At 46.3% G+C, this 18,856-nt stretch overlaps 2 long non-coding RNA genes across 2 annotated transcripts; one reads left to right on the top strand and one right to left on the bottom strand.

The window, feature by feature from the left end:
* Nucleotides 1-5,014: 5,014 nt before the first annotated feature.
* Nucleotides 5,015-18,785, bottom strand: LOC124960451 (uncharacterized). The gene is made up of 3 exons (XR_007104080.1): nt 18,520-18,785; nt 5,742-5,857; nt 5,015-5,642 (listed from the first exon to the last, which is right to left on the bottom strand). It is a non-coding gene; the product is annotated as an uncharacterized LOC124960451 (long non-coding RNA).
* On the top strand, nt 7,132-11,945 carry LOC124960450 (uncharacterized). The gene is made up of 2 exons (XR_007104079.1): nt 7,132-8,210; nt 11,472-11,945. It is a non-coding gene; the product is annotated as an uncharacterized LOC124960450 (long non-coding RNA).
* Nucleotides 18,786-18,856: the final 71 nt, after the last annotated feature.

Below are 18,856 nucleotides of genomic sequence, written 5' to 3'. Positions count from 1 at the left end.
GAAAGAGAGAGAGAGAAAGAGAAGGAGAAAGTCTAGAAGCCGTTTTTCTGTGTTGCCAGGAGAAGTTAAAATGGACGCTTCTTTCTCTCTGGGCTCAGGTTGGTCCCTGCTGTGCCTGCCTGCTTTTGCAGTTTACATTCCAGATTTCAGAGTGGCCTGGCCAGGGAAATTGCTGCCTGGGGATTTTTAACCCCTTTTTTCCTGGTTGGTGATCAGGTCAGGTTAGGATGCAGGAAGTTATGAAACATTATTATGCTCCTTACTGAGACATGCCATTAGCTGTTGGGTTGGTCAGGGTTAAGGGAAGACACTTACCAGTTAGTTGTGCTTTTAAAAATCTCTTCAGAAGGAGAATATTTGCCTGCTGCTTGACTATTCACCACCCTGTAACCTGGGGTTCCTCAGAGGTATTAGGGGTCTTAAGAAGCTGGCTGCACCGAGGGGAGGGGAGGAGTGTTTGTCCCTGGGGACAGTCCACCTTCCAGTGTCCCCACTGCCCACATTTGGGATAGGGCTTGGGGGGGCGGACCTTGGATTCCGACAAGCTCTTGCCCAATGTCCAGTTTGCCCACATCGGAAACAGGGTCTCCGGGGCACTTTGAAGGGTTCAGCGGGGTCATGAGCCATGGGGTATTAAAAGGTCGGAATGGAGCATACGTCACAGGGGCTTTCTTTGGGTCCTGAACTGCAGAGTCCAGGAGCTGATCTATAACTTTAAGATGCCTCTCTTTTTGCTTTTTGGCCTCATCCTCCCGCTTGTTAAAAACTTTGAAAGCTGTACCAAAAAGTAACTGCTGAGGAGACTCAGGACCCTCCTCCAGCTGCCTAAGTTTCTTGGGGATGTCAGGTGCAGACCCGCTGATAAAGTTAAAATGTAGATAGAGACTGCCACCAGGGCTGTTGACATCCAAATTTATACATTTTGTGACTGCCTCAGTAAGTCCCTGGGTGATTTCCTTTATCTTTTCCCGTTTACTTGGGTGTGGGAATTCTTTGACATTCCCTCAAGGAGACAAGTGACCATATGCTGTAACCTGATAAACCCAGGGTCTTGGGGTTGATAGGTCCAATCAGGTTTCATTGAGGGAACAGCAGCGGCTGCTACCAGGTGGATTTCGGGTTTTGTAAGTGTTAAGAGATCTGCAGGATCTCGGGTGGCCTGCCAGATGCACGGTCCTCATCGGTCAGGGTAGCAGTTAATTCATAATACACGTCTGCCCAAGTGAGACCATCGGCCTGAGTCAGACGGGTGAATTCCGTCCTGCATTTGGCAAGGTTTTCAGAAAATGAGCCTAATCTGTGTCCTATGTGAGACATGTCTGCCATGGAGAAGGGGACACGGACTCGGAGGGTCCCTTCAGCGCCTGTCCTGTATCTTGCTGGGAGCGTTTTCCACCTTGTATGAGGGGTTGGCAAAGGGAAGGGGGTGTGTGGAGTTTGTGAAAGGGAGTCTGAGTGCGCAGGAGACTGCGTAGGACTCTGCGCAGGAGGATCTGATGGGGGAGCGACGGGGCTTTGGGGAGGGGAACCCCAAGGGGAGATGGAGGCCTCCAGAGGCTATGGTGCCCCGGGATCTGTAAGGAGGGGGTTCGTCAGCTCTCTGCAGGGGCCGTGAATGAGGAAGGGGAGTGTAAATTTGTGTCTCGTAACTGCACAAGGCCGGCACAGGGAGGGCTTGAGAGGAGGAAAAGGTCTGGAGGTACGGCAGTTCCAAGCCCTTGCCATTTCCGGTTAAATATTTTTCTAAAGTAGAACCTCTTTATTGAGAGTTCCGTATTTGGGCCACGTGTGCTGGCCACCCAGTTTGCAGAGTGGCCAGATTTGAGTACTGAGCCTAATGAGGCGTTTAATTTTGAGATCAGTATGGGAACAAAGGGTTTTAAGATCGGTGGAGAGACAGCCCAAGGGGGTGTCTCTGGGAACTGATTGGGTAGTTCCATCTTCCATCTTCAGAGAGGCTCGACAGAGAAGGTGACAAGGGAGAGCAAAGTGTCCTCTGAACTCTTTATGCCACTGGATGTGCCAATCCTGGACTGGACTTCCCCTCGAGGGACTGGGGAGCCGTCTTTCCCTCAATCCCAGTGGTAAGGGACAGGGTCCCGGTTAATAAATGGGGTCTTACCTCTCCAAAGAGATGAGAAAGCCAGTGGTGGACGCAGAAGCAAAATGGCAAGTAGGTCCCTGACTCTGAAGTTTGCTGGGTGCAAAAGGGAAGGGAAGACTGGGGAGGGAGCGGAAGTAGGCCTCCTTTAACGCCGCAAAGGGTGTGCTATGAATTCTTGCTGCAAAGGGTGTGATATGAATTCTTGCTGCAAAGGGTGTGATATGAATTCTTTACTGTTTGCCTGGTGTGAAGCCCCAGCAGTGTTTTGGGTGGTTGATGCCTGGCACCCTTGTTGTGCCCAAAGGCTCGAGACCCCACAAGGACCACGAGAGACCACGATCAATGCAAGCAGCAAAGAGTCATTTATTAGCAAGCTCGAGCCTGGTCCTCTGCATCCTTAACCAGTGACGCTAAGAGAGGCCCCGAGCCCTCGTCAGCAGGGTTTTTATAATGAAAGGCAAGCAGTTTTACAGTGTTCTTTTAATTGGTTAACATTTGAACAGCTAAACATTAGTCCTCCTCTGGTTGGGTCCGGCCAATCTATTTGATTCTCATTGGGTCCTGCCAGAACTGAACGGTCCTAGTGGAAGAAGGGAGGAGGGAAGGGGTGAACTATGCAGGAGATGAGTCGGGGCGTCCTTGACGGATAAGGTCTCCAGGCAACCGCACATTCCTCGGACAAATATCTCTTAACAACCTTGGTACGCACAGGGGCCCAGCAGTCCTGTTTGTCCTTGAGACAGTTAGCAGCACAGATACCACCCTGCTCTCAACATCTCAACACCTTGAGGGCTGCCGCCCGGCCAGATCCTTCAGCTGCCTTCCGGCCTCCCTCCCGTCTCACTCTCACGGGCCAAGCTCCCCCCACACGGTGGTTGACATGTGGTACCTCAGGGCCGTCGGGGTTAGATTTCAGACCCAAACCTTCGCTCAGCACCAGAGTCACCCTGGCCGGCTGGACTCAGTGGACTTGGGCCCTCGTCTCTCTCTCCCACCGAATGTCTCCCGCGTAAAGTGGACAGCAAAGGGCGTGAGAGGCTTCCATCCAACAGGGTAGGGGACGCAGTCAGTTTGGAGGTTCAGCTGGACTCGTGTGAGCGGGCAGAGCAGGTCAGTCTCCAGGCCTCAGCTGCTTAACTGACAGCGGGAAAGGGAAGGGGTTCGGCGAAGTAGGGAAAGTCACCTCGCTGCAGTTCCGGGCCAGGGAACCAACTGTGAACCCAAAAAGACCGGGCAGGACGCAAACCTCAGGAACCAGCTTAGCTGATATTCAGGAGACAGAAGGAAGTTTCACAAGGAACGGGGATGAGGGGGCGTGGGCAGGCCCACCTCCTCTCCTGGTGGAAAAGGAGCCCCTGAACAAAGTGAGGGGCTGCCTAGTGAGCGGATCAGGTTTCTTGGGCACTCGGGAATTCGGAGTCTGTCCTACCAATCAGTGGAAGTGTCTGTCTGAGGGCTTAGGAATTGGACCTCTGGGAAAGATGTTTTTGAAGGGGATGAATGCCTTTTAGAGACTGTCAGGTCAGGGATGATAAGACACTTCTTCCCTGTCTGAGTGGCATCAGAAGACCTTGATCTCAGGAGATGAAGGCTGTCAGGGCCTGGCCTTCTTTTCCGCTCTTTTCCCAGGCCATGTTATCATGGGGATTTTTCATTTTCCATGTCTACCACCACACACCACCCTGTGCATCCGATGCAGCCCCGCTCCAGGCACCCCATGGATGAGGGAGCATGCCTTGGTGCAAGCTGGAGAAAGTCCCACCCCTGGAGACCAAAGGCTGCGAGCAGGACATGGGCTTATCTCCACTCCCCACCCTACCCACTTGGCCAGGAGCCCTTGCTCAGTGAACAACCTGTGCAAACGCACTCTGAGATTCTGTGTGCTCACTGAGCAGGAAGCCACTCTACAATATGACAAAAGCAATTTTTTCCTGGTCTAATCACATCACATACAATTTACTGATAATCTGTAAAACATCCAGTGGTCAATGGAACTTGGAAGAACCCCTGTTATTCCAGCTTCTTGGGAGTCACAGGCAGGAGGATCAAAAGTTTGAGGCCAGGGGCTGGGGCTGTAGCTCAGTGGCAGAGTGGTTGCCTAGCACTTGTGAGGCACTGGGTTCGATCCTTAGCACCACATAAAAATAAATAAATACAATAAAGGCATGCTGTCCATCTGTGACTACAAAAAAAATTTTTTTTAAAAGTTTGAGGCCAGTCTGGGCAATTTAGAGAGAACCTATCCCAAAATAAAATCTAAAGGGCTGAGGAGGTCGCTTGGTGGTAGAACACATAGCACATGGGTTTGATCCCCAGCAACACAACACAATCCTCTTCTTTTAAGAAGAGATTTATTAATTTGAGAATCTCAGCAAAGTTTCAGATTATATAAAAGGAAGTTAAAAAAAAAAAAAAACTTAGATAAGAGAAAGGTATTTGGGCAACACTACGACAGAGGGGTAGTGATACTGCCGTTTACCGGTGACGAGTTCTGCTCCTTCTATTGTTGAAGATTGAACACTAGAGAAGCACACCAAGGCAAGCATATTAAGCAGGTTTTATTTAAAGGTAATAATGCAGACTTCTCCTGGCAGGAAGAAGGGGGCCATGGCTGATGTTCTAAAGTCCCCAGAAGTGAGCGCACCCTCCATCTTTTATAGGTTAAATTCTCTTTTGTTCTCCAGTTCTCTCCCCGCTTACCTCTCCTTCCTGCCTAAGTGACTAGGCCTGGTTTTGCATTAAGTGAGAAGCCATGGGCAGGGGAAGGGCCAAGGTGATTCAGGCAGGTATGGGCCCAGGAGGCATTAATTAGCAGCTCCTTGCTTGCAGTCCTTGATAAAGGCAGGTAAGTTTGGTAATCAATGGGCTCCTGAGATCCTTGACATTCCATTCTTCCAGGGGCAGTCTCCAACTTCCAGAGGCAGATGACCTCATGGCCTCCATTTCCTCGATTTGACCCGATCCCCTATTTCTACACTAACTACCTGTCCTTAATTCTGGCTTCAGTAGGTGGGGTGAACTCGAGTCAGCAGGCAGTGTGTCTGGATTCTGTCTGCGTGACCTTGGCTCATGCTGTCAATCACTGAAACAAGTTCTGCAGAACAGGAAGGGTTTATTCACAAGGCAGCCAAGCATGAGGAGACAGGAGACCCAAGTCTCCAATCCGCCTCCCCAAGGAGGGGCTCAGGGGCATCATGGGATAAAGAAGTAGATGGTCTAAGGCATGGGAAAGGTGGCCACAGGAATCTGGCGAGAAGCAGCCTGCGGCCCAGAGGAGAGCAGCACTCCAGTCTGAGCGCCCCTGACCAGTTTTGCACACATTTATAAAAGGCTATCTAGTGTCATCACTGTTCTAGCCTGAAATGGTACATGATTGGGCACAAGGTTTTGAAGAACTGTACATGGTTGTAGGTGAGGATTCTCAAGTGGGCAGCATGTTTACAGAAGTAGAGTGGACAAGGGGATGGTTCCTCTCCCCAGGCCATCCATAGAGCTGTAGCACAGGGGCCTTCACGCTTCAAAGGGACATGGCTGGATCCTAGGGAATCCAAAGGCAAGGGGTGAATGGTGCTAATTAGGTTCCCCGAAACCCAGCAGGCGGGGAGGGGAACTTTCTTTCCCGGGCATTAATTCTTACAGACTGCATCCTTAGTGGACTTTATATGCAGGCCTGGGTCAGTGACCCACTACAACGCGACCTCGAAAATCGGTGGTCAAAGCAAGTTGCTGAGTGAGTGGACTCCATCCGTGGCCCTGCAAACAAATAAATATAACACAGTAGGTGAAGCTAGAGGGTTTATTCAGGTTTTCCCCAACATGAACCTCGCAGGTTGAAGGGGTGGCATTTATTTATTCGTTCACTCGGCCAGTACCAAGCGCTTCTTCCACGCCAGGCACTGAAACACAACTGCAAATATACAGAGAGGTGGGAAAATAATACAAAATAATGCAAAATTTCCGTAGGGATAGAAGTTAAGAGAGGGTATGAGGGTAAGGTGACTTGGCCAGGTGGGGCAGAGATGGTTTCTCATTGGTGTAAGATCTGAAGAAAGAGTGGATGCTAGGCAATGAGAGAGAAAAGGAGAGACCCAAGAAGACAGAAGAGCAAGTGTGAAGGTCCTGGGGCAGAAGGAAGTTTAGGTCTTTCACAGGACTGAAGTGAGGTCACCAGGACTGGAGAGGAGAAATCTAGGGGAAGAGGGACTCTGGAGGAGTCTGGAGGGAAGTCATCAGGGCCAGACTGGGCAGAATCTTGAGGCCTGATAGGGATGCCATCCTAGGAACACAGGAAATGAAAGATGGGTAAAAGGGGAGGAGAGAGGTGACAGGAACACAGGATTGCATTGTTTTTTAAAAACATTGTTTTGGCACTGGTGTAGAAAACAGGTTTGAAAAGGAGGAGTCAGAGTGCTGTGGGGGCCAATTGGTTAGTCATTCCAGCCATTCAGGTGAGATAGGATGGGATCCTAGACCAGGACCATGGTAATGGAGAGAGAAGTGGTGGGGAGAGTTGAGGAAAATAAACAGGATAGGGAATGCACAGGAGGAGATCAGAGCTTCATCCAGGTGACTCCAAACTTCTGGTACATGTTTCTAGAGGACATTGACATCATTCACTGGAATAGATGTGTTAATCAGCTTTGCATTGCTATAACACAGTACCCAAGGTAATCAACTTATAAAGAAAAAAGGTTTATTTTGGCTCACAGTTTTGAAGGTTTCAGCACACAATTGATTGACCCTGTTGCTCTGGGTCTGTAAAGAGCAGCACATCATGGTAGGAGCATGTGGCAGAGTAAAATCTCTTACCTCATGGCAGGGAAGCAAAACAGGGAGAGAGGAAGACGGGGTGAGTGTCTCACAACCTCCTTTGAGGACACAGTCCCAGTGCCCTATAGATCTCCCCCACCCCACTGCTTAAAAGTTCCACCACCACCCAAGTGCTGCCCTGGTGACCAAACCTCCAACACATGGACTTTTGGGACACATTTATCCAAACCAGAGCAAAGACCAATGTCAGGAGAGAATTGGGCCACAAGGAAGTGCCCTGGTCACCGCGTCTATTTCCCACCACTCCAACACTTGACGCTTCTGTTGGAATTGAGGACTCAACATTTGACGCGGGTCTGAACAACTATCCTCCCTCCTGGGGGTCGTAGGCATGGCATATGCCCATATACAATTGTTTTTAATACTAATAATCAATACATCTTCAGAATCAGATTATAAAAAATACTGGGGAGGTTTTGCTGTATTGGGACACAAAGTAACATATAATAAAGTTTAATATTAATACATAGATAAGATAATAAATAAGCAATTATTTACTCAAATTTGTGAAGAGACTGTGATTTCCTTAGTATACAAATTTCTCTAAAAATCATAAGTATAGGTAAATAAAAATGTATTCCTCTGAACTTAGATGTGGTATTTGGCCTTCATAGTTGTCTTAGTGTTTATGATTTAATTTAAGGATACTTTACCTACATAATACAAATATACAGGTTAATCATAAATATAATTAGTATTTTTCTTATGTTTCGTGCTCTAAAGATCAAAATAGAGTTTCATTCTGGGAATTTAAGGTTAAACGGAGCATGGCGCCCTCAATCTTGCTGGGAACAAGGTTGTTCTGTTCTCAGCTATCATGCAGAAAAAATGTGTTCCTTGGGAAAGTTCATGAATTGTACTTTTGAAGATTTTTTTTACTTATTATTTCCTTGTATTAACCAAATAAAAAGACTTGTGAAAAAATAAAGAAGAGATTCAGCCTCAGAATGCTTGATATCTCTGTCTGCTATTTCTCCACCTCGCTGACGCCTCCCATCCACCTAGGACCCCTGACCACTGCTAGGGCTGGACCCCAGCACCTGATCTTCGTGAGGGAGACCGCATCAGATGCTTCCTCTTCTAAAGAGGAACCAGGAAAGCAGCTGGACCCCCACCTCCAGCCTCAGAGGGGAGGCGTGGCTAGAGACAAACACCCAGGCATCACCCATGTAGAGGGGCCACCTGTGAGGTGGTGGCTAAGGCAGCCTTGACACAACACGGTCACTGTGACTCTAAACGAGAAACTAATCGTGTGCCCGGATGTTCAGCTCATCAGGTAAGTACCTTCAGCTTGACTCCATTTCTAAAGATTATTTTATCTCTGAAAGTATGGCGAGAAGTCACCCAGCACCAGCATGAGCTCGGGAGAAGCTCTTGCCCAGGAAACCTCGGGAAACCTGACTCTCAGGCACCCACGGCTGCATATTACCGATGACTCCAGAGTGTAGCAGCCTGAAACAGCAAACCCAGGGTCGCGTGTTGCCCGGGCAGAGCTCCCGCCACCTGGTGTGCTCGAGGCCCTGGTTCCACCCAGCAGCACGGGACAACAGGCACGCACGTCCGCGCAGCGCCTGTGGGTAGGCTCAGGATGGCTCAGCTGGGCTCTCCGGTTCAAGGTCTCTCACGGGCTTCATCTGGGTCGGAGGATCCTGGTCCAGGGTGGCTCACTCAGTGCTGTTCTCCATGTGGACCTACCTGTCCCTAGGACTCTTGAGTGTCCTCATAACCTGGCAGCTGACTTTTCTCAGAGTGAGAATCCAGGAGACTGAAGGTACAATGGCTTGTATGTGCTAGTTTCGGATGTCACCCATGGTCACTTGCACCAAATTCTAGTCACTAAAAATGAGTCACTAAGTCCAACTCATGTGTAAGGAGAGGGAGTTGGGCTCTGTTTTATTTATTTTATTTTCTTGCAGTACTGGGGATTGAACCTAGGGCCTTGCTCATGCTGGGCAAGCTCTCTACGAATGAGCAACACCCACAGCCCTTTTATTTTATTTTATTTTATCTTATTTTATTATTTATTGGTACTGGGGATTGAACCTAGAGGCACTTAGCCACTGAGCCACATCCTCAGCCCTTTGTATTTATTATTTTGAGACTGGGTCTCACTAAGTTTTACTTAGGGCCTTGCTAAGTAGCTGAGGTTTGAACCCACAATCCTCCTATCTCAGCCTCCGGAGCCACTGGGATTACGGGTGTGTGCCAACACGCTCTGCTCTTTTTATTATATTTTGAGACACCATCTTGCTAAGTTGCCCACACTGGCCTTGAACATGATCCTCCTGCCTCAGTCTCCCGAGTGGCTGGGATGATAGGCATGTACCCACCTGTCTAAAAGTTCTTCTAGTACACTAAAATGATGTAGTCAAATTCTTTGATATCACACAGCTTCCACCTCTGGGTTTCTCCCTGGTTTTTTGCCTTCAGAGGCAGTGGGCATTGTACCCATGTCCTCTGACTTCCCTGGCTTGGTGGTGTCAACTACCTGCTATTAAGCCTGGCATTTTCCTTTTCTTTGTGCGTGCGCGCACGCGCATGTGCTGGAGGTGGAACCCAGGGCCTCATGCATGCGAGGCCAGCGCTGCAACACTGGGCCACTCACTCAGTCACTCGGAATCTCTTGGGAAGGCTTCCAGATCAGTCTTCTATAACTATAAATTACGTAATTTATGATACACTCTAAGGGCAGCAAAATCCACCTTCATTCTCTCAAGGTCCCTGTGGAGCGTGAGAATTAAATTGATATAATATAGGTTAACAGAGGAAAAGCAAATAGATTTCTTTGATAGGTTTTCTGTGACCCAGGAGCCTTCAGATGGAAACGAAGTTCTAAAAAAAAAATCAAAGGCTAGTAGGTTGTAGAGACACAGACCACATGGAGCGGCTGAAAGGTATTTATTTTATAAAGGTCTGTGTGGAATTCTCTCTACGTCAACTTCTTGACCTTCATGACAAAATGTTTAGGAAGGACATCTTTTTTTTTTTTTTTTTTTTGTCTTCCTTTTCTTTTTAACCTTTATTTATTTGTTTTCATTAACTTTTTTTTGATAGTGATAATTTTTTTTAAAATTCTTATCACACATGTATATAGGGTAATGATGTCTGTCTCACGATCCACCCACCTTCTTCTCCCCACCTACCCCTCCTCCCCTCACTCCCCTCCATACAATCCAAAGTTCAGGAAGGACATCTCTGGTGTGGCCATTGTATCTCTGGCCTTTAAACTCAGTGGTAGTCCACCAGTTTAGCAGACAAGAAGCCCCATACTCCCACCCAACGCTGCAAAAAAATAAAATAAATAAAATACATGAAGGTCAGAATGATCTCATATCTGCTGTTTTTAAAAAGAAATCTCACCTGGGCTGGGGTGGTGGCTCAGTGGTGGAGGGCTCACCTAGCATGTGTGAGGTACTGGGTTCGAGTCTCAGCACCGCATATACATTAATTAATTAGATAACGGTCCATCGACAACCAAAAAAAAAAAAAAAAATCCCACCTTCCTCTATCCAGAAAGTCTTAGTTTCAGGTAAAAATACTGTGGGACATGGGGGAGGAAGGACAGAGTAAGAACAATCCTGGAGAAACACAGACAGACCCTGAGGCCGCGCTACACTGCCGCCACCTGGTGGCAAGAGGCCTGCAGCGCAGAGCGTTGCCTCCCGGTAACAGTGTAAAAAATACAGAAGAGATTGTTTGTTGGTTGGTTTAGTTGGTTTTTGAGACAGAGTTTGGCTATGTCTGACCTCAAACTCCTAATTCTCTGCCTTAGCATCCCCAGTATCTGGGTATACTTAAAAATAATTAAGATTTTTTTTGGAGGGAACTGGGGATTGAATCTAGGGACCCTATACCCGGAGCTACATCCCCCAGTTCTTTTTATTTATTTATTTATTCTTGAGGCGATCTCACTAAATTACTCAGGATGGCCTCCAAATTGTGATTGTCCTGCCTTGGCACCCCCTCCAAATCAAAGATAATATATATTACCTTTTATTTTTTTTGGTACCAAGAATTGAACCCAGGGGTGCTTAACCACTGAGTCGCATCCACAGCCTTTTTTTTTTTTTAATACTTTATCGAGAGACAGGGTCTCACTGAGTTGCTTAGGGCCTCACTAAGTTGCTGAGGCTGACTCTGAACTCTTGATCCACCTGCCTCAGCCTCCCAAGCCACTGGGATGACAGGTGTGCGCCACCACGCCCATCTTGTATTATCTTTTTTACGTCAATAAAAATAGGTAAAATTAAAGTGTGAAATGAGTCTAAAATAAATCCCCTCTTGCCTGACTTCAGATATACTGTTGCTTATCTTGGGATTATGTGGCAGCACCCTCAAAATTCACCTTGAAATTTAATGTTCAATGTGTTCCTGTCCTATCTCTGAACTTCCCTCTGAGCATTTTAGAACTTCTCTTTGGCATCCTCAGTGTGTGTAATTATATGCTATTATACACTATGTGTATTGTTAATTATGTCTTCTATTATACAAAGTGTTATATAGCACTATTTTACATACTTCTTTTTATCCTTTGCAGTTTCCAGGCGTATAAACGCTCACCCCATGTTCTGCCTGATTTCCACTACAGAGTGCCCAATCCTGCTGGACCAGGACGCACATGGCCTCCCCACTCTGTGTGCCAACAGCAGTGTACGATTGGACCTTGGCATTAACCTCGTCTATCATGCACACTGCAAAGGCAAGGTCCACCCAGTCCCCATTTGCAATCAAAGTCCAGGAAATGGGAAACAGGACCTGCTTGTAAATCTTACTGAGATTTGTTCTTGGAGAGTTCCCCACAGTAGCTTTTGTGAGCCCACTGAGCCCCACTGTCAAATAACTGTCCATGGTTTACTGTTACTTGCCAGCTGTGTGATCTCCAGAAATGACAACCTTTCTGAGGTTAGGGAACGGCCACCTGTAAAGTGGGATTAACATGTCTTTTTTCATAGGAATATAGTAAAGATCAAATGAGAATACACAGTAAAAGCATTATAAATTTGTAAACCACTATGCAAATCTCATAGTCTCTGAATTAGGGAGTGGAGATTGCAATTAAAACATGGATTTGGAGTGGGTGTAGTAAAGCATTCCTATAATCCCAGAGGCTCAGGAGGCTGAGGCAGGAGGATCACAAGTTCAAAGCCAACCTCACAATTTAGCAAGGCCCTGTCTCAAAATAAAACATAAAAATTGCTGGGGATGTGGCTCAGGGGTAAAGCTCCCCTGGGTTCAATCCTCAATATAAAAAATAACAATAATAATAATGGGTGCCTTTGCTATTGTGCCTTTGCTATTGTGGAGAACTCCCTGGGTATATCACATCCTGCTCTGAGCCTCCATGTTCACACGTGGGAGGGAGAGAAAACGACATCAATAACTCATGGATTGCTGCTATCATGACATGACATAGCAAAGGTCAAAGGACCGTCCCAGACAGGGGCAAAGTGTGTGGGGTCAGAGCTCAGAGCTCCCTTCCAGTGCAGACTAGTCTGGAAGCCTTCCCTAGAGTTGGGGTGGTCCTTCCCCAGCCAACACTTTGACCAGGAGCTGCCCCTCCCCCAGAGCCGCAGCCTGGGTTTCCACAGCCACTTTGGTTCAGGGGGGAGAACAGCAGCCTCTCCATTCCTGCAGGATGACAAACCGCTCTAGCAAATAAAGAAACCTCTCCCTTCCCGCTTCAAGATAAGGTATATTCACAGCTTAGCAGGAATTATATTAATAATATAGGATCACACATTAAAGAAAAATAATGAACATTTGCCTAGAACCATACTGCTTACAAAGTACAGCTACACCATCCTTTTTAAAATAAAGACCTCATGGAGATAGTTGACCCTTTCAAAGCATGCGATTCAGTGATATGAGGTGACTTCAGTGTCAAATTCCAGAACATTCTCATCACCAGAGAAAGGAACCCGCCCACATCAGCAGGCACTCCCCATTCCTCTCCCCCCACCCATGCAACCAAGACCCAACTTCCTCTTTATGGATTTACATTTCATGCAAAGGGAATCCTACCAGAGGTGGCCTTTTGTGCGTGGCTTCTAGCATACTTCTCTCAGAGTTCCTCTACACAGTAGCCTGTGTCAGCCATGGAATAAGGTCCCATTACTTGTCACTAATCACTTGATGGGTATTTGGGTCATTTCCACTCTTTGGCTATTTTGAATGGCGCTGCCATGAGTCTTCTTTGGAGAGAGATTTGTGCTCTCAGTTCTCTTGGGTATATACCTAGTCCTGGAATCACCACGCAGGCAGTAACTATGTTCACCTGCTGGAGGAACCCCCAGACCATTTTCCCCTTGGCTAACCTCTGCACTCCCCTCAGCATGCTGCAGGGTTCTGATTTCCCCACATCCGGGACAGCACTTACTGTGTTTCTATGACAGCCACCCGGGGCATGTCAAGTGATATGATTTGCATTTCCCTGAAGACGAAGGACCTTGAGCATCTTTCACAGGCCACTTGCATAACTTCGTTAAAAATAATGAGGTGCCCCCAAGAAATCAAACCTGTGGAAGTGGATGGGCAAGGCAGAGGGTGTGTTCCCCAAGGGAATGGGTGAGCAAACACACCTGGGTGGGCAGTCTGTCAGCATTTGCCCCTAACAAGGTCCTGCCCCTCCCTCTGATTGGAAGAGCTCCAAGGTACAATCTACCCATCAGCTAATTTTAGAATTAGGGTCTGCAAAAGGGAAGGGCTACAACTGAATTCTATTAAGGTCGAAGACTAGATTTTGAAAATGAACCAGAGACTTTCTATTTCTCACACCTTCTTTGATGTCTATTTTTATTTTTGGCCACTTTTTAAAATATTAGAATGTTTGTCTTTGTTGAGTGACAAGAGCTCTTTATTTATTCTGGCTACTAGGCTCTTCCCAGACACATGATTTGTAAATATTTTCTCCCATTCTGTGGATTATCTTTTCACTTTGATTGTATCACCTGGGTGTTCAAGTCTTTAATACATGATCTTTTAAAATAAAATAGTTTTCATTGTAAAAGTGAGATATTTTGGGAGAAAACTGTTCCCTTGTGATGTTGGGTATGACTCAGCAATCATTCCCAAGAAGTTCCCTGAGTAAAACAGCTAGGAGAAAACAAATAAATCGTCATCAGGGTTTTTTTTTGTTTTTTTTTTTTTTTGGTACCAGGGAGTGAACCCAGGGACACTTAACCACTGATGTTTTATTTAGAGTCAGGGTCTTGCTGAGTGGCTCAGGACCGAGTTGCTGAGGCTGGCTTTGAACTCTCAATCCTCCTGCCTCAGCCTCTGAGTCACTGGGATTACAGGCCTGAGCCACTATGCCCAGCCTCATCATGTGTTCCTAACACAAACCAGCAGCAAGCACCAAACCAAAAGAGGCCAGGCTGAAGTCACTGCCCTCAGAGAGAGGAAGCTGGCGCCGACACTCTTCCTGATTCATCTTTCCACCTATGATGTCACAATTTGATTCAATGCACTGAGGCAGGAAATAAATTGACCAGCACCAATATTTGAATACAAGGGGGAAATAGCTTTATTTGTAAATATTATTATGATCTAGAAAATCTGAGAGGCTCCAGAAACATGCATAAGAGAATGTGGTAGAAGCAGCTAGTTGTAAGAAACTCGTCTGAAATGAACGGCTTTTCTTTAAACTGGCAGTGACTGAATAGGAGACAGCATGGGCGTGGGGAAATGTTCCATTCATAAAAGCAACGAAAATGCTAGATCAACAAATTAAAAACAGGATCTATATGGAAAAATCCATACAGCTGTATTGTCAGACCAAAGCACAGGTCTGAAAGACAGAAGAGGTACACCAGGATCCTGTCTGCAGTGCTTAACAGCATACAAGTATCCATTCTTCCCAAATGCATAACAATTTTAAGTACTTCCTCTCAGAATGGAGGTAGGATGGACTGTATAAAATGATTTTTTCTATTTTACAGTACTGGGAATCGAACCCAGGGCCTATCCACCTCCAGCACCCCTTCCTTTTTTTGAGACAGGATATCCTTAAGTTGCTGAGGCTGACCTTGAACTTGCCATCCTCCTGCCTCAGCCTCCTGAGTAGCTGGGATTACAGGTGTGCGCCACTGTGTTTGACTGCAGTAGTGCTTAAAAGTTCCTATGAAGCCACTCGGGACAAATACTGCTAAATGCTTTCTTCCTCACTAACAACATCTGTATATTATTAGGGGTAGCAATATCTCCCCAAAATTACTTTGTAAGTTATGATCTTACATTTCTAGCCTCCCTTAAAGCTAGGGCTTTGTGACTAAAATCTGAGCAAATGTTGGAAAGTGCTTCCAGAAAGACTTCTTCGAGAAGGGATAAATGAAAGTTTGGAAAAGTCCTCCCCCTCCCTCTTCTTTCTTCTCTCTGCTTCCTGGAATGGAATGTCAATACAAATGGCTGGAACTGCAGAAGCCTTGTTGGATTGTGAGGTGAACTCTTTCAGTGATGGAGACAAATTCAAGCACTATGGCAAAGCTGGAAAGACCCCGATGAACATGAAACCACCATATGAGCCCTGGCTACCTATTTAGAATTCTTTTATCTGACAGAGAAACAAACGTGTGTTTTGTTCAAGCCACTGTTGTTTCAGGATTTGGCTATATGTTATTGATCCAAAATCTACTTGATATACTACTATCATCAAAATATGAACACAGAAAAAACAACAAATGAGTAAAATAAAACTGAAAATCCAGAAATAGATCCAAGGACTTATGAGGACTTGATAAATGAAAATATCACAGCCCCAATCAGATGAAGAAGAATGTTTTATCTACTAAGCGTAACTGACATACTGATTGTTTTAAAGAAAATGAAACTAAATCCTTCCATATATCATAACTTAGTTCCAGATGGATCATAAAATGCAATTAAATTAATTTTAAAATTAATTTAAAAATTGAAGAATATTTACATAAGCTTAGGTTGGGAAACAACCTAAGCACAGCAAGAAACCTAAAAGCCATAAACGAAAAGATAGACGTAAAAATTGTGGTAGAAGAAACCATAAGCAAAGTTAAAAGACCCGTGTGGAAATAAGTATGCTGTACACTTGATGGACAGTGGTCACCTATGGCTGGGATCTATAAATATTCTGTCACAGCCAGTTACTAAATATTTGGGACTTCAGGGCTATAAGGTCTTTGTTGAAACTATTCAAGCCTGTCAGTGTAGCAAAAAAGCAACCGTAGACTACACAAAAGCAAACAAGTGTGGTTATGTTCCAATAAAACCTCATAGATACTAAAATTTGGATTTCATATCATTTTCACACATCACAAAATATTATTTTTCTTCCTTTTCTCCCAACCATTTAAAAATGCACCACACCATAAACACCTGAGTTGCCAAAGAAGAAATCAAGTGGCCAATAAGCATCTGAACTTCTGTGTGGAAGGCGTCCTGTTGACTGAGAACAATAATGGCAAATAATCCCCATGTCCCTGGTGATGGATATGGAAAATGACAAAACCAAATTAGTGTGGCTGGGGAGGGGGCGGTGATAACACTGATCCTTTCCCAATACATTCTTTCCCAGTTACAAGACAGGCCCTGGGGAGGAGACATCCATCAAGTCTGGAATGAAAGTCTCTGGGAAGGGGCCAAAGCATTGATCCTTCCCCAAACAAATCCTTTCCCAGACACTGACCATTGACCACAGACCCTCCATCCCAGTAAAAACAAATCTCAAATTCCTGAGTGTCCAAACCGACAGGTTCTGTCATTAATTAAATCACCTCTCAGTGTAAAATATAAACGCTGCCTCTCTCTTTGACCAGTAGCTCATTTTCCACCAGGAAAGTGGGTCCATCAGAGGCGCAACGCCATTGCTAAATAAAGGCTCTACTGATCCGTGAAGTTTGCACCCAGCTCCGTCCTTTTGTGCTAACACCTGGAAGCTTTCCCTAAGAAACCAGAGCCAGTCTGTTGACCATTAAGTGCCTGATGAAACTAGTAACTCAGAATAGGTCTGAAAAGAGGGTAAGGGTGTGTCATACCTAGCCTACTCAACACCCGGAGTGTGTAATCTTTAACTCCTTCCCTGAGAAACGTTATTTCCAGTAATCACTGTGAAATGAAACCAGGCCTAGCACTAAAGGCATTACACATTTTTTTTTTTTTTTTTTGGTGCTGGGGATCGAACCCAGGGCCCTGTGCTTGCAAGGCAAGCACTTTACCAACTGAGCTATCTCCCCAGCCCCGGCATTACACATTTCAAAGCAGATTCAGCTCCTGTCTCCATAATCTCCTCTTTTGTTTTTTATTTTTCTTCCTTGTGCTGGGACAGTGCCTGCCTTAAACTAATCTAGGTACTGTGCAAAGGGACTTTTCAGATGAATTAGTCCTAAATCAGTTGACCTTTATAAAGCAAGGGGCATTATCTGGATGAGTCTGACCTAATAACATGGGCCCTCAAAAAGCAGTTTCTCTGGCTGGTACAAGAACTTTCTAAAAAGAAACGTAGCTTGACTCCAACACCTTGATTTCAAGTCTTATAAAACACCAAGCAGCAAAACCAGCTATGCTGTGCCCTGACTTCTGACCACAGATAGATCTGAGAGTTAATAAATGCATGTTGTCTTAAGCCACTAAGTTTGTGCTAACTGTGCAGCAACAGAACACCAATGTGCCCCTTATGTCCTGCACCCTGGGGGGCAGCTCCCACCCTCCCCTGTGAGTACCTAAGAGTAAGAAACCTCAGGGAGAGTAATGTGTTTTCTCTCCCATCCCTCCCCTGACCTGACCACATCCTGCTCCATCCTGATTGAGGACAAAATGTGCTCCAGTTCTCCCTGGTCCCTTCCCTCATCTCATTCCTAGGACCCCCTCTTTGGTGTATAGATTGGAGAATCCCTGCTCTGGAAAAACCCTATACAATTAATCAGCAACTTCCTAATTATATGTTCACACAACTTCCAGTTTGTTTGTTTTTTTTTCCTTTTTAATATGGTAAATGAGGCTGCAGAGAATATCTGCAGAGAACATGCTAAGTACATAGAACTAAGCCTGCACTTGGGGTCGTTTCCTTAAGGTAGGATCTGCTGTCAGGAGGGAGGGACATTTTTTAGCCAGGCCCAGTGGCTCACAGGGAATCTCAGAGACTTGGGAGGATGAGGCAGGAGGATGGCAAGTTTGAGTCCAGCTTCAGCAATTCAGTGCCACCCTGTTCCAAAATGAGGAAAAAGAGAGGGGCGGGGGACAGTGTGGGGCAGGCTATGCAGCTCAGTGATAGAGCGGCCCTGGAGTCCAGTAATTAGTACCACAAAGAAAAAGGGAGGAACACTTTTTAAAAAGCTCTATATAGTGCCAAATTGCTGTTTTGAAAGACCCTATCAGTCTTCCATTCTATCCAGAGTATGGTGTCCTAAGGTCATCTGATGCAAGTGAGGTCAATGAAAACTCTGGCTCCAACAATTAGGAAATATTTCAGGGGGAGAAGCCTCTTACCATCTTACCCCTAAACTCTCTCCTTAGTGACCACCCGCGCTCCCATCTCCCAATCCCGCACTGGGAACCTCTGCCTAGAAATCTAAAAGCACCCAACCAAATCACGAGTCACCTTTCCATCCCGTACGCACCGAAGTGTCCCGGGTTCAGAAGGGAGACCATCCCTGCGGCTGAGTGAAAAGCACAATGGCCACGACAACCAGATTCGCTACGGAAGCCGCCTTTTAGGATGAACCCGCGGCCCATCAGGGCGGGAATGGAGGGCGGCAAGGGGTTCTGCAGGGACCACGCGTCCTTCCACTCCCGCGCGGGCACAGTAAGTTTCGGACATTCGAAGACGTGTACACGACACGCCTGCGCACCCAGGCACGGACGGGACAAAAGGGGACAAACAGCATCACCGAGCTCCTCGGAACAGGCGACGCTGGAAAACAGGTGTCCCCGGAGCTCGGTCGCGTGACGTCAGAC

Source organism: Sciurus carolinensis, chromosome 11 (assembly GCF_902686445.1).
Source record: "Sciurus carolinensis chromosome 11, mSciCar1.2, whole genome shotgun sequence".
NCBI classification, from domain to species: Eukaryota; Metazoa; Chordata; class Mammalia; order Rodentia; family Sciuridae; genus Sciurus; species Sciurus carolinensis.
The sequence above is the reverse complement of the archived record's forward strand: the minus strand, read 5'-3'. Positions and strand labels throughout refer to the sequence as shown.